The following is a 14,686-nucleotide window of genomic DNA, read 5'->3' as shown; positions in this document are numbered from 1 at the left end:
GTGATCCGCCCGTCTCGGCCTCCCAAAGTGCTGGGATTACAGGCTTGAGCCACCGCGCCCGGCTGGAAATATGTACTTTTTTTTTTGACGGAGTCTCACTCTGTCACCCAGGCTGGAGTGCAATGGTGTGATCTCGGCTCACTGCAATGTCCACCTCCTGGGTTCAAACAATTCTCTTCCCCGAGGCTCCCGAGTAGCTGGGATTACAGGTGCTCACCACCACGCCCGGCTAATTTTTTGTATTTTTAATAGAGATAGGGTTTCACCATATTGGCCAGGATGGTCTCAATCTCCTGACCTCATGATCCCGCCTGCCTCGGCCTCCCAAAGTGCTGGGATTACAGGCATTAGCCACCGTGCTCAGCCCATAAGTCACTATCTTTATTTGCACTGCTATGACAGAATACCACATACTGGGTAATTTTTATAAAGAACAGAAATTTATTGCTCACAATTTTGGAGGTTGAGAAGTCCTTGTACAAATCACCAGCAGGTTTGGTGTCTGGTAGGGTCTGGCTTAGGAATGGTGCCCTGGAATACAGGGAGCAGAGAGCCAGGGGAGCTATAGGAAACCCTGAGGTCCCTCGAAACTACCCTGGGCCTGTGACGGGCGTGGCAGCCCCTCATCCCACCCCAAGATCTCCAGAATGCCTTGAAGGGGTCGTCCTCCCATTGCTTGACGAATAGCATCTGGCTTCCTTCTGTCCGTACTCATCTCTGTATCACATGGTCCCTTGACCATACCCTTGGTTTTCTCTTCTAGATCCACTTTTTTGTTCTTTTTTTTTTTGAGACAGGGTCTTGCTCTGGTGCCCAAGTTCTAGTGGTGTGATCATGGCTCACTGCAGCCTCCACCACCCAGTCTCAAGCATTCCTCCCACCTCAGCCTCCTGAGTAGCTGAGACCGTAGGTGCTTGCCATCATATCCAGCTAATAAGAATTAATAATGATTATTATTATTTGTAGAGACTAGATCTTGCCATGTTGCCCAGGCTGGTCTTGAACTCCTTGGGTCAAGCAATCCTCCCGCTTCAGCCCCGCAAATTAATGGAATCACAGGTGTGAGCCACTATGCCCAGTCCACTTTTTTATTCTTTTTTTTGGGCTGGGACTGAGTTTCACTCTTGTTGCCCAGGCTGGAGTGCAGTGGCGCGATCTCGGCTCATCATGACCTCCACATCCCAGGTTCAAACGTTCTCCTTCCTCAGCCTCCCAAGTAGCTGGGATTACAGGCGTGTGGCACCACGCCTGGCTAATTTTGTATTCTTAGTAGAGACGGGGTTTCTCCATGTTGGTCAGTCTGGTCACGAACTCCCAGCCTCAGGTGATCTGTTGGCCTCGGCCTCCCAAAGTGCTGGGATTACAGGCCTGAGCCACTGCGCCCGGCCTTTTTTTTTTTTGAGACGGTGTCTCTTTCACCCAGGCTGGCGTGTAGTGATGCAATCTCTGCTGCCTGGGTTCAAGCGATTCTCCTGCTTCATCGTCCCTAGTAGCTGGGATTACAGGCACCTTCTACCGCGCCTGGCTAATTTTTGTAGTTTTGATAGAGACGGGGTTTCACCATCTTGGCTAGGCTGGTCTTGAACTCCTGACCTCAGCCTCCCAAAGTTCTGGGATTATAGGCATGAGCTACCATACCCAGCCTTTTCTCTTCTTTTGAGTCCACACCAGAATTGCCCTTAATGCTCAATTTTTTTTTTTTTTTTTTTTTGAGACGGAGTCTCGCTCTGTCGCCCAGGCTGGAGTGCAGTGCAGTGGCCTGATCTCAGTTCACTGCAAGCTCCGCCTCCTGGGTTTACGCCATTCTCCTGCCTCAGCCTCCCGAGTAGCTGGGACTACAGGCACCCGCCACCTCGCCTGGCTAGTTTTTTGTATTTTTTTTTTTTTCAGTAGAGACGGGGTTTCACCGTATTAGCCAGGATGGTCTCGATCTCCTGACCTCGTGATCCGCCCGTCTCGGCCTCCCAAAGTGCTGGGATTACAGGCTTGAGCCACCGCGCCCGGCCAACGCTCAATTTTTCACAATGCAGACTTTTCCCAGCATTTACTTCAAAACTCTTCTACCATCTAACCATGACTTAGTCTTAGGCATTTTGTTACAGCAGCACAAAATACACCAGAACAGTCACCTTCCATGTTATGTTTCCAGCCAGCCTTCAGCTGGACTTGAGAAGAACCGTGGGGATCAGGGAGGGAGGAGCGGTGTTTGTGCGTCACAGGTCGCCCAGATTCCCTTAGTGTTAGAGTGCAGTGGGAATGATGTCACTGTTTGTAGACCTACCCTTGTCAAGGGGCATCAAATGAGCAGGGAGGTTCTTTACCATATTTAAAGATATTAAGTAGGCTGGGCACGGTGGCTCACGCCTGTAATCCCAGCCCTTTGGGAGACTGAGGTGGGCAGATCAAAAGTTCAGGAGTTCGAGACCAGCCTGGCCAACATAACGAAAACCCGTCTCTACTAAAAATACAAAAAAATTAGCCGGGCGCGGTGACGGGTGCCTTTAAACCCATCTACTTGGGAGGCTGAGGCAAGGAGAATTACATGAACCCGAAAGGCAGAGGTTGCAGTGAGCCGAGATCACCCCATTGCCCTCCAGCCTGGGTGACAGTGTGAGATTCCATCTCAAAAAAAAAAAGACATAAAGTACCTACTTTTTTTTGTTTGTTTGTTTTTTGATACAGTGTCTCACTTAGTCATCAGGCTGGAGTGCAGTGGCGCAATTTCAGCTTGCTGCAATCTCTGCCTTCCAGGTTCAAGCGATTCTCCTGTCTCAGCATCCCAAGTAGCTGGGATTAAAGGCGCCTGCCACCACGCCTGGCTAATTTTATATTTTTGGTAGAGACGGGGTTTCACCATGTTGGCCAGGATGGTCTTGAACTCCTGACCTCAGGTGATCCGCCCGCCTTCACCTCCCACATATTAAGTAATACCTACTTTTAACAGTCATGAGCATCATCTTTCTTTTAATGTGGGTCACTTCTTTTTTCTCATTGCCAGAGCCGTGTCCCAAATGCGAACATCCTCGTGCTTACTTCATGCAGCTTCAGACCCGCTCTGCAGATGAGCCGATGACCACCTTCTACAAGTGCTGCAATGCTCAGTGTGGACACCGCTGGAGGGATTAGGGCCAGGATGGCCCAGCTGCCTTAGCGTGTGCTTACCTTGTCCCTCGGCGTACGTGCTTAGCTGGCAGTATGAATCGTGTGTCCTGAGGGTCTTTGCTGGTGTGGTGGAAAGATAAACCTTTTGAGGTGAAGAGCTGGGGGATCAGGAAATGTGATCTATCTGCCAGTCAGAGCGGATGAGGTCATGAATGTCTGGGAGTTTTTCTGTGTGGGGAGGAGACAGAGACCCATAACTAAATATGCTCTGTTTAAAGTCCTGTTCTTTCATCTTGCATATTTATTGGCAGTTGACATTCCCTTACTCCCAATCAACACTCTTAAACATCTGTACTGTTTGCAAAACTTAACCCTAAATATTTAACTGTTACTTGTAAACTTGTGTAATTTATTATTTATTTTAATCACAATTCTGAGTATTTCATTAAAATGAAAGTTCTCATATTGCATTCTCAGTGTTTTAAAAAGCTTAAGAGGTAGAAAGCAAACCCGAAATCAGTGATCCCAGAATTGACTACATACTTAGATTTGAACAGGCTATGCAAATACTAATCAGTGGGATTTCAGTTTCTTTCTTTATTCCTATACTTACTCCCTTATTCATGTTTTTGAACCTTCCCTGATTTGCTTCCTAGGGTTGCTTAAATGTATAAGATACTATTTATTTATTTGAGACAGAGTCTTGCTCTGTCGCCCAGGCTGGAGTGCAGTGGCACGAATGCGGCTCACTGCAACCTCTGCCTCCTGGGTTCAAGGGATTCTCCTGCCTCAGCCTCCCAAGCAACTGGGACTACAGGTGCCCGCCACCACACTCAGCTAATTTTTGTATTTTTAGTAGTGACGGGGTTTCACCATATTGGCCAGGCAGGTCTTGAACTCTGACCTCATGATCCACTCGCCTTGGGCTCCCAAAGTGCTGGGATTACAGGCGTGAGCCACTGCGCCCGGCTGAGATACTATGGTTTTTTTTTTTGAGACGGAGTTTTGCTCTTGTGGCCCAAGCTGGAGTGCAATGGCGCGATCTCAGCTCACTGCAACCACTGCCTCCCAAGTTCAAGTGATTCCCCTGCCTCAGCTTCTGGAGTAACTCAGATTACAGGCGTGTGCCACCACGCCTGGCAAATTTTTGTATTTTTAGTAGAGACTGGGTTTTGCCATGTAGGCCAGGCTAGTCTCGGACTCCTGACCCCAAGAGGAAGCCTTAGGGTCAGGGTCAGGATTCGGGTTCGGGTTTGGGTTAAAGGTCGGGGTTTGGGTTCGGGTCAGGGTCAGGGTCAGGGATCAGGGTCAGGGTTAGGGCTGGGCTAGGGCTAGGGTTAGGGTTGGGGTTAGGGTTGGGTTCGGGTCCGGGTTCGGGTTTGGTTACGGTTCGGGTTAAGTGTTCGGGTTAAGGGTTTGGGTTAGGGTCAGGGTGGGGGTCGGGGTTGGGTTAGGATTTGGGTTCGGGTTCGGGCTAGGGCTCGGGTTCGGGCTAGGGTTAGGGTTAGGGCTAGGGCTAGGGCTGGGGCTATGGTCAGGGCTGGGGCGGGGCAGGGGCAGGTTGAGGGTGAGGGTTAGGGTTCAGTTAGGGTTAGCATAGGTTTAGGGTTGGGGTAGAGGTAGCGTTAGGGGTTAGGGTTAGGGGTTAGGGTTTATGGTTGGATTTAGCGTTAGGGTTGGGGTTGGGGTTGGGGTTAACGTTGGGTTAGGGTTCAGTTTGGGGTTGGGTTAGGGTTAGGGTTTGGGTTAGCAAATTTCTCCACTTGTCGACCTTTGTTTTTAACTGTGGGAATGAGGAGTGGAGTCTGTTCCTCTCCACACAGCCCAGTAGGTACACTGCCTATGTGCCTGTGGAGAACAGCGGGTCCTGTCGGGCCGACAGGTGTGGACCAAGTAGCTGTGAAATTTCTTCTGAAGAAAACGCACGAGGAAGACGGGGGTGAGCTCAGTGGAGGGGCACTTTCCCAGGGGACCTCCACATACATGGACTTTGAACCCCGAATATCTGAGAAGATCTCATTCAATTTCGAAAGTTTATTTTGCCAAGGTTGAGGACGCACGTCCGGGACACAGCCTCAGGAGGTCTTGACGACATGTGTCCAAGGTGGTCGGGACACAGCTTGGTGTTGCACATTTTAGGGAGACAGGAGACATCAGTATATGTAAGATGAACGTTGGTTCCGTCGGGAAAGGCGGTTCAACTCGACGCCGGGAGGGGCTTCCGGGTCACAGGTAGGTGAGAGACCAACTGTTGTATTCGTTTGGGTTTCTGAATAGCGTCCCCAAAGGAGGCCATCAGATACGCACTCATCTCAGTGAGCAGAGGGGTGACTTTGAATAGAAGGGGAGGCAGGTTTGCCCTAAGCAGTTCCCAGCTTTTTTCCCTTTAGATTAGTGATTTTTGGGCCCTCAGATTCATTTTCCTTTCACAGGCTGAACAGCTTTAGGAACTGAAAGGTTCACGAGGCTGTAAGGAAGAGTCGAGTTGCTCCAGGTGAGCCTCGGCCACAGCAGCATGCAGGACCTGGGCGCCCACGAGGGGCTCCTGGGAGGGTTCGGGAAAGGGAGCTGTGAACCCTGACTATCTGAGATGGTTTCAGGTGATTGAGAAAGTTCATTTTGCTGAGGTTGAGGACGTGCACCCGTGACAGCCGCAGGAGATCCTGACGACAAGTGCCCAAGGTGATCAGGGCACAGCTTGGTTTTAGGGAGACATGAGACGTCAGTCAATACATGTCAGAAGCACCTTGCTTCCATCCAGAAAGGTGGGGACAACTGGAAGCAGGGAGGGGGCTTCCAAGGTCACAGGTAGGTGACAGACAAATGTTGCATTGTTCTGAGTTTCTGGTTAGCCTCTCCAAAGGAGGCGATCGGACGTGCACCTATCTTAGTGAGGAGATAGGTGATTTGGAATAGAATGAGAGGCAGGTTTGCCTTGAGCCGTTCCCAGCTTGGCTTTTCCCTTTAGCTTAGTAATTTTGGGGCCCCAAGATTTTCTTTTCACAGAGCCTATGACTACATTTGCATTTTTAGATCCTGCGAGGAGGCTGCTACACACATGCAGAAGTCATGCTGGTGGCCTGGACTCCGAAGGGAGAGAAGTGGATCTGAGAGACATTTAGGAGGTAGGATTGCCAGGGCCTTGGTGATAGCTTGGATGTGGAGGGTGGGGGAGGAGGGGTGTCAAGCAGATACTGCTCTTAGATTACCACCTGGGATATTAGGGCGAGCGAGTGGGCTGTTTTTTCTTTGTCAGGCAGAACTTGGTTTTGTGGTGCAGGAGGGTGCCTCAAACCAAAAGCCTGACTTCGTCGTACAGGCCAGACCCCACATGGCCGTTCCTGTGACTGCCAGGCCACTTTGAGGCTGAGGGAGATGGTTTTGTCTGGCCTCTGCCCTGCACGTGTTTACGAATGACTTCTCTGTGTTGGCAGATTTGGGGGTCCACCAGATAGGATCCTGTGAAGAGACCTCAAAGGTCTTTAGTCCAATTTATAAAACATCTTTTGGTTCATTATATCATTTCCACAATCAAAGATGAATAAAATATACAGAGGTTTATTTAGTGAATAAGGTTGATGGTGCACCTGTGCTAGGCAGTGTTTTACTTCGTTGAGACACCAACGAGTTGAGACAATCCTTTACCTTGGAGTTTTGTGTCTGTAAGTCCTGCTGTTGAGAGCTGTGTGTGTTAAAATGTCTGATTTGGGCAGGTGAGATCTGGGCCGTCTGTAAGGTTAGGTGAGAGGAGGTTGGTGTCCAGCAAGTATCCAGTGCCCCAGGAACATCCCAGTTCTTGTCCACCAGTCTTCCAGTTCTAGGACTGATGCGGAGGCCCTCAGAGCAACTTCAGAGGAGAAGTAGTGTGCTCTGTGGCTGTCTGTTTTGGAGTGTAAATTGTAAATCCTCTGCAAACAAGAAGTTGGAAACAAGTAGCGTTTCAGCTTGAGTTTCTTGTAAATGGCTTGCAGTCGTATGAACCAGAACATGTATACCACAGGGCAACACGAGGGTCCCTCTGTCACCATTTCTCCCAGTGGCCTAGGTGGGGATTTAAACAGAATAATGTGTGCAGCCGCATTGTGTGGAAGTCCAGTACTTTGTGCTTGGAGTGTCATCAGGGAAGGGCCCCTGACTTGGAAGGCTGCTGCGTCTCGCTCTGTGATAGGAGGCATAACGTGGCCTTGGTCTTACGAAGACCTTGGGTGCCACAGCTCACTTCAGCCCTGATCAGCCTGATGCAGGGGCTGGGCCCTGGTTCTGGATGTGAGAATACACCCTGGGCTTCCACTGCATGGCTGCACTGTGAGCATTCGGGTGCTTATTTGGGGACTGATACGGAGTCCTGTGCCAGATGCAGTGGTGCACACCTGGGAACCAAGGGTCCCTGCTTCTACTGGAGAATCTGGACAGATGTAAAAGGTAAGAAAGGCTGGGGGTAGGGGTTAGGGTGAAGGTTAGGCTTGGGGCTGGGGTTGGGGTTGTGGTTAGGGTTAGGGTTAGGGTTGGGGTTGTGTTTAGGGTTATGATTAGGGTTTAGTGTTGGGGTTAGGGTTTTAGCGTTAGTGTTTTAGGGTTATGGTTGGGGTTAGGGTTGGGGTTATGGTAAGGTGTTAAAGGTTAGGGCTAAGGTTTAGGGTTAAGGTTGGGCTTAAGGGTAAGGGTTACAGTTTTTAGGGTTAGTGTGCTTGGCAAAATGGGTCCACCCTTCCTGGGTAACCCTGGCTCTAGGCCCTCATTTATGGCCTGGCCTGCCCCACCCATCCCCTGGAGCCCTCTGCTGACGTAAACTCCACGCTGTATGTTCTTTCTTATCAGTGGGACATAAGCTGTGACGATGATTCCAAGGCCTAGGAATGATAAGTGGGCTTTGGGGACTTAGGGGGGAAGGTGAGAGGGAGGGGAGGGATAAAACCCTACACATTGGGTACATTGTACTCCGCGTGGGCTATGGGTGGACCAAAATCTCAGAAACCGTCAATAAGGGACTTCAGCATTTAACCAAAGCCACCTGTTCCCCATAACTATTGAAATAAAATAGAATAAAATAATAACAACAGATATCTTATTCCTTCAGTAGACCACATGGCCTAGCTCAAGAATTTGCTAAATACTTGTAAAATATAAGAATAACTGGAACAACTGGGTAAGCACAGCTCATGCAGAGATGTCCAGCCATTTCAGAAGTGTTAAAGTTCAAAGCAGTGTTCCCTGCGCAGGCCCTGGGGTACTGCATTTTTGGGGAGGCACTGCCCTCTCAAGCCTCCTTGTTTATGGCTCACGTTCTAGCCCTCACACAGCACATGCTTGTCTTTTTTTTTTTTTTTTTTGAGGCGGAGTCTCGCTCTGTCGCCCGGGCTGGAGTGCAGTGGCCGGATCTCAGCTCACTGCAAGCTCTGCCTCCTGGGTTTATGCCATTCTCCTGCCTCAGCCTCCGGAGTAGCTGGGACTACAGGCGCCCGCCACCTCGCCCGGCTAGTTTTTGTATTTTTAGTAGAGACGGGGTTTCACCGTGTTAGCCAGGATGGTCTCGATCTCCTGACCTCGTGATCCGCCTGTCTCGGCCTCCCAAAGTGCTGGGATTACAGGCTTGAGCCACCGCGCCCGGCCAACACATGCTTGTCTTTAAAAACATCAAGGTGAAATAAACCACATGTCAATCCAGGTAGAATAAGTGGGCAGTTAGAGAACCCACATAATTTAGTTGTATAATAGTAAACTTCTGCTGCATATTTAAAGGAAAATAGACAAGATAATCTTTTTTATAAAAAGTGCAAATTACTCCACTGTTTCTGAATACTGACTGCTAAAACTCCACACTGAAGCACTGCCCAGAATGGTGGCCCGGGAAGCGTTCTCAGTCTGGGACACGTTATTCCTCTTCTGTAAAAACCGCACCACTTTCTGACAGACTCTCAGGCAAAGACACAGAAAATTATCTCATTATTAGATTCGTGATCTTTTAGAGGTTTCCTATCGCTGAGGTCATCTGAGCCAGTAGTTTTCGAAATGAGTTGATGGCTTCATATCCTAAAATGTTGCATTTAAATTCTAGTTAAAAATAGTTTACTGTATTTTTCCATTCTAAGACAGATTTTTTTTATGCTTTACTTTTTCTGGAATTAGCATGCATCTTACAATGGATACACTGCATTAAATATGATGAGATCTCTTCTGTTCTTCTAAAAAATTGGCAATACATTTGTGATGAATATTGATTTAATAGCATCTCAGAATTTAAAACATCCAGGTTACAATCATTAACTCTTCTACAATATTTAGATACAAGAAGGTCATATTTCTTTCTTTTTATAAGTCAAATTATATCTAGTAGAATCTCACATGTGTGAAGATATGGAAGATTCCAATTCACGGAGGTTCCTCGTCATATTCTGTGCCAGACACTGGAGGCAGGTATGGTGGCACTTCCTGCACCTCACCTTCCTGTCTCACTACTTGTCCTGTGACTGCCGACTGCTGGCCCTTTACTCTGAAGGGGGTGAGAGGACCACTGCCCCTGGCACTGGGGAGGGGATGCTCCTGTGACTGCCGACTGCTGGCCCTTTACTCTGAAGGGGGCGAGAGGACCACTGCCCCCGGCACTGGGGAGGGGATGCTCCTCACAGCACAGGAAGTGCCAGGAAGGCAGCCGTCACATGCCGGAACCTTGGCCACACCAGCCACATCTGGGGAACTGCCTGTGACTACGGCCTAGCCCATTAGGAATGGTACTGTTCTGGGAACATCTCCCCGGTATCTTCATTTTGTTTTTCCATTGGCTAGTCCAGCTGAACCCCTCAGATGATTCTAGATCTCCCCTGAAAATACCTAGGTGAGACTTATCCAGGCAAATTCTCTTTTCCTCCTTTAAAACCATAAAGGCCATATGGTGTGTGTGTGTGTGTGTGTGTGTGTTACAGAGAGGCCCAATCTGCAAAAGCACAGCTTGGCCTTCAGGAAATAGATGGGAAAAGGGAAAAGGGTGGCTTTATTATTTCCTTGTGCCTTCAAAGCACACACAAAGAAAATATCAGTTAGTACTTTCTCTAGTAATTCCATCTGTAACATTGAGCATTTAAAAGTTGTTATAATACATTTAAATACCTTGCCCATACAAGCGCATTATAAAGTGTAGCATTAATGAAACAATTAAATGTCCCAACTTAAACTGTCTTCTTGTAAGCCATGAAATAAATTCCTCCCACTATCTCTACGAACATGTTTACCATTTGTGCAAATATACCACTGAATAGAGATAGTAGACAATTTTATTTTGACAACAATCCACTCATAAAATTACACACAAAAATTCTGCTATAACCTGTGTGTATTGGCAGATGCAATTAAATGTGAGCCAAGGCCCATTTGTTCATGCATGTATTTTTATGATTTTGTCTGTTCCTTTTTTGACTTACATATTTATAATACAGAATGTGAGAAGAGCTAACTCTTACCGCTAGTTATTTAGCTGTAAGACATAGAAAACTGTTCTAGAACCTTTAAAAAGCAGTTGCAGGAATTCTTTTTTTTTTTTTTTGAGACGGAGTCTCGCTCTGTCGCCCAGGTGGGAGTGCAGTGGCCGGATCTCAGCTCACTGCAAGCTCCGCCTCCCGGGTTCACGCCATTCTCCTGCCTCAGCCTCCCGAGTAGCTGGGACTACAGGCGCCCGCCACCTCGCCCGGCTAGTTTTTTGTACTTTTAGTAGAGACGGGGTTTCACCGTGTTAGCCAGGATGGTCTCGATCTCCTGACCTCGGGATCCACCCGTCTCAGCCTCCCAAAGTGCTGGGATTACAGGCTTGAGCCACCGCGCCCGGCAGCAATTTTTTTAAAGTCCCTGAAATTACAAGTCAACATATTATTGTAAATTACTATTCTTTGAAACTACTTTTCTGTATACATCAAGATTTATCAATAACATAAACAAAGTAGGAAAGTATGGTTACCATATTTTATAATGGCACCTCATGTTGCTTATTTCTTTTATAATTAAGTCATAAATTAAGCTCATAAAAAGATTTATATTAATAAAATGATTATCACTGGTAATGTTTGAGTTTTTCTTTTTCTTTTTTTTTTTTTTTTGAGACAGAGTCTCGCTCTGTCGCCCAGGCTGGAGTGCAGTGGCCGGATCTCAGCTCACTGCAAGCTCCGCCTCCGGGGTTTACGCCATTCTCCTGCCTCAGCCTCCGGAGTAGCTGGGACTACAGGCGCCCGCCACCTCGCCCCGCTAGTTTTTGTATTTTTAGTAGAGACGGGGTTTCACCGTGTTAGCCAGGATGGTCTCGATGTCCTGACCTCGTGATCCGCCCGTCTCGGCCTCCCAAAGTGCTGGGATTACAGGCTTGAGCCACCGCGCCCGGCCATGTTTGAGTTTTTCTTGTACATTTTTATGTAACAACAAAAGAAGTTTTTACTATTAAAAATGGTTTTAAAAAAATTGGAGCAAGCCTAACCTGCATTTTATAAATACAATAACCTGAGGCTTATCAGGGCTGGTGACTCACACAGGCACACACCCAGCATTGCTGGATATCGGCTCAGGATCCAGAATGAATTTGAACAATTCATGCTAAATTAATAAATGCACTTTAAAATAGGCCCATATTAATCCCAAAGTAACAAAACCTGTGGAATTTGTAAAAGAAGATGTTTATGAATGAGGACGTGGCCTTTCGACATTAGTTCTGATTCTCCCCTTTCTAAAAGAATCTACAGTCTCCATTTTCCCATTAGGAGATTTCAGAGGAGAGCCTGGTGGCACTTACAGCAGACATCACAGATGTCTGAGTGTTTCGGTTGAGGATGGTAAAGGCTTTATTTGTTTCATAAAACCTTTGTTTTCCAGGGGAGAAAACACAGGTTGAGTCTAAAGTCAATCCTCCCATTGAAATATTTTAAAGTCGCTGAAAAAGGTTGTTGTGTTTCGCAGGTGCAAGCGGAGCCGTGCAGTCCTGACTTCTGAGTGGAGCTAGAGGAGAATTATGTTAATGTGTTTGCATTCCTTGCTCAATTTTTAAATATAAATAGACTTAAGCAATGCTTTTTAATGAGAATAAAATAGTTTAACAATGTTTACGCACCTATTTTAGTTATTACATTCTCTAAGCTATTTTTATCCTCACAACCGTGGAAGCACTCCACAGTCTCCATTTCAGAAAGTAGACAGTAACTGAACAAAACTGTCCACTTTTAAAATACATGATTTATGTCATTATGAAAGTTCATAGTTGATGTAATTAATACCTTTTTGTGGTCTTAATTCAATGGGTGTGGGCATCTGCACGCTGTCGTGGGTCCACCGTTGTGGTGAAATTGCACACAGTGGTCTCACTGCTCTGAACAGCCAGGGCTCTCTGCCCATCCATCCTTTCCTCTCCCCAACCCCTGTCAACCATTGATTGTTTTACTATCTATGTAATTTTCCCTTTTCCAAAAGGTCATGTAATTGGAATCATACAGTATGTAGCCTTTTTGGCTTCTTTCACTTAGTGGTATGCATTTGGGTCCCTGTGTGCCTTTTCATGATTAGATAGCTCATTTATTTTCTCACTGAATGATATTCCATTGTCTGTAGGTACCAGAATGTATTTATCCATTCACCTACTGAAGGACATGTTGGTTGCCTCTAGTTTCTGGTAATCCTGAATAAAGCTCTGAACATTTGCGTGCAAGTTTCTGTGTCGACATAACTCTTGAAGGAATGACAAGGAAAGGTGTATTTGCCTGATCCCAGGAATCAATATAAACATCCATGATAACCCCACCTTTTTTTTTCAGTGTATGATTTGGATGAAACAAGAGAAAGAGACTGACTGTTGCTGAGTCCCTGCTGCAGTCCTGACACAGCTGGAGACACCCTGCTCTCCTGCTCTCCTGATTTTGTTGATGCTTATGAGGACCATGTTGTCTGAGGAAGACGGTTCCCATCCAACTCTGCCCCTGGTGTGTCACGTGCTGGCCTTGTCAACTCACACGAGAACCTGACAGGGTGAGTGTCATAACCCCATCTATAGAAAAGGAAATGTCTCTAAAGTCTTTAGCATCTTGCCCGAGTTCAGACACTTACCAGAGGCCTGAGTTTAGATGCAGCCCCGTCTTGCTGTTTGACAGCCTCAGCACCACATGCCCTGGGTGACCCACGCAGTGAGTCACTGACAGCCCTCGTGGTTGGCCTGTGGCACAGCACGGAGCAAAATGGCCCACTGACCTTTTCAGACATTCAGGCAATTTGTGATAGAGCGTATGTGGTCACTTCCAGTTAGTTCTGTTGTTCAGTTTAATAGAATACCTAATTCTATGTTTATTATGAATAAAGGGAGATTTCTTGTGTGTGTGTGTGTTTTTTTTTTTTATTTTATTTTTTATTTTTTTTGAGACGGAGTTTTGCTCTGTTGCCCAGGCTGGAGTGGTGCAGTGGTGTGATCTTGCTCACTGCAAGCTCCGCCTCCCGGGTTCACACCATTCTCCTGCCTCAGCCTCCCGAGTAGCTGGGACTACAGGCGCCCGCCACCTCGCCCGGCTTTTTTGTATTTTTAGTAGAGATGTGTTTCACCGTGTTAGCCAAGATGGTCTCGATCTCCTGACGTCATGATCCGCCCACCTCAGCCTCCCAAAGTGCTGGGATTACAGGCGTGAGCCACTGAGCCCGGCCTCTTGTGGTTTTTAAGAATATGAAGCATATCTATTTTGCCTACAAGTTGGAAGTTCCAATACTACAGGAAGCATAAGAGCAGGTTATAATGATGGGTCTTTTATAAGACTGAATTCACATCAAACTGATTCAGTAACTCCAGCTGTATGAACAGGGTGAGACATTAAACATTTAATGAAAAGAATTCCTTTCTTAGGTCACAGCAAGGACTAGATAGATCTAATTATGCCCAGTAAGATGTATTGTGATATTTACAGTTAATCACTCATTTAATTCAAAGGGTATTTATTAATTGTCTGCTCTGGGCATAACATCAATCGAAAGCAATGTGTTCACATGGAAAAAAAAAACTTACCTGAGGTGGCCGGGCACAGTGGCTCATGCCTGTAATCCTAGCAGTTTGGGAGGCTGAGGCGGGTGGATCACCTGAGATCGGGAGTTTGAGACCAGCCTGACCAACATGGAGAAACTTCATCTCTACTAAAAATACAAAATTAGCTGGGCATGGTGGTGCATGCCTGTAATCCCAGCTACTCAGGAGGCTGAGGCGGGAGAATCGCTTGAACTTGAGAGGAGGAGGTTGCAGTGAGCCAAGATTGTGCCACTGCACTCCAGCCTGGGCAACAAGAGTGAAACTCCATCTCAAAAAAACAAAAACAGAAACAAAACTTACCTGAAGCTCTAAGTCAACTTTCCACAACCAGCACACATTTCTAATTTGAAATACATATCTAAAGCTTTGAATGCATAAATAGCTATCCCAATCTAGAACTAAGTCAATAGTTGCTTTGAATTGTTTAAATTACCCTGGGAATCGGAAAGATATGTCTACATGAAACAATAAAGGTTATATTAGAATGAGTAAACTTTAGAAGACCATTTTAATCTTAATATATAAACATACTACCTAGGCACACTGTTTAAATACATC

Source organism: Piliocolobus tephrosceles, chromosome 11, assembly GCF_002776525.5.
Source record: "Piliocolobus tephrosceles isolate RC106 chromosome 11, ASM277652v3, whole genome shotgun sequence".
Lineage (NCBI taxonomy): Eukaryota > Metazoa > Chordata > Mammalia > Primates > Cercopithecidae > Piliocolobus > Piliocolobus tephrosceles.
The sequence above is the reverse complement of the archived record's forward strand: the minus strand, read 5'-3'. Positions refer to the sequence as shown.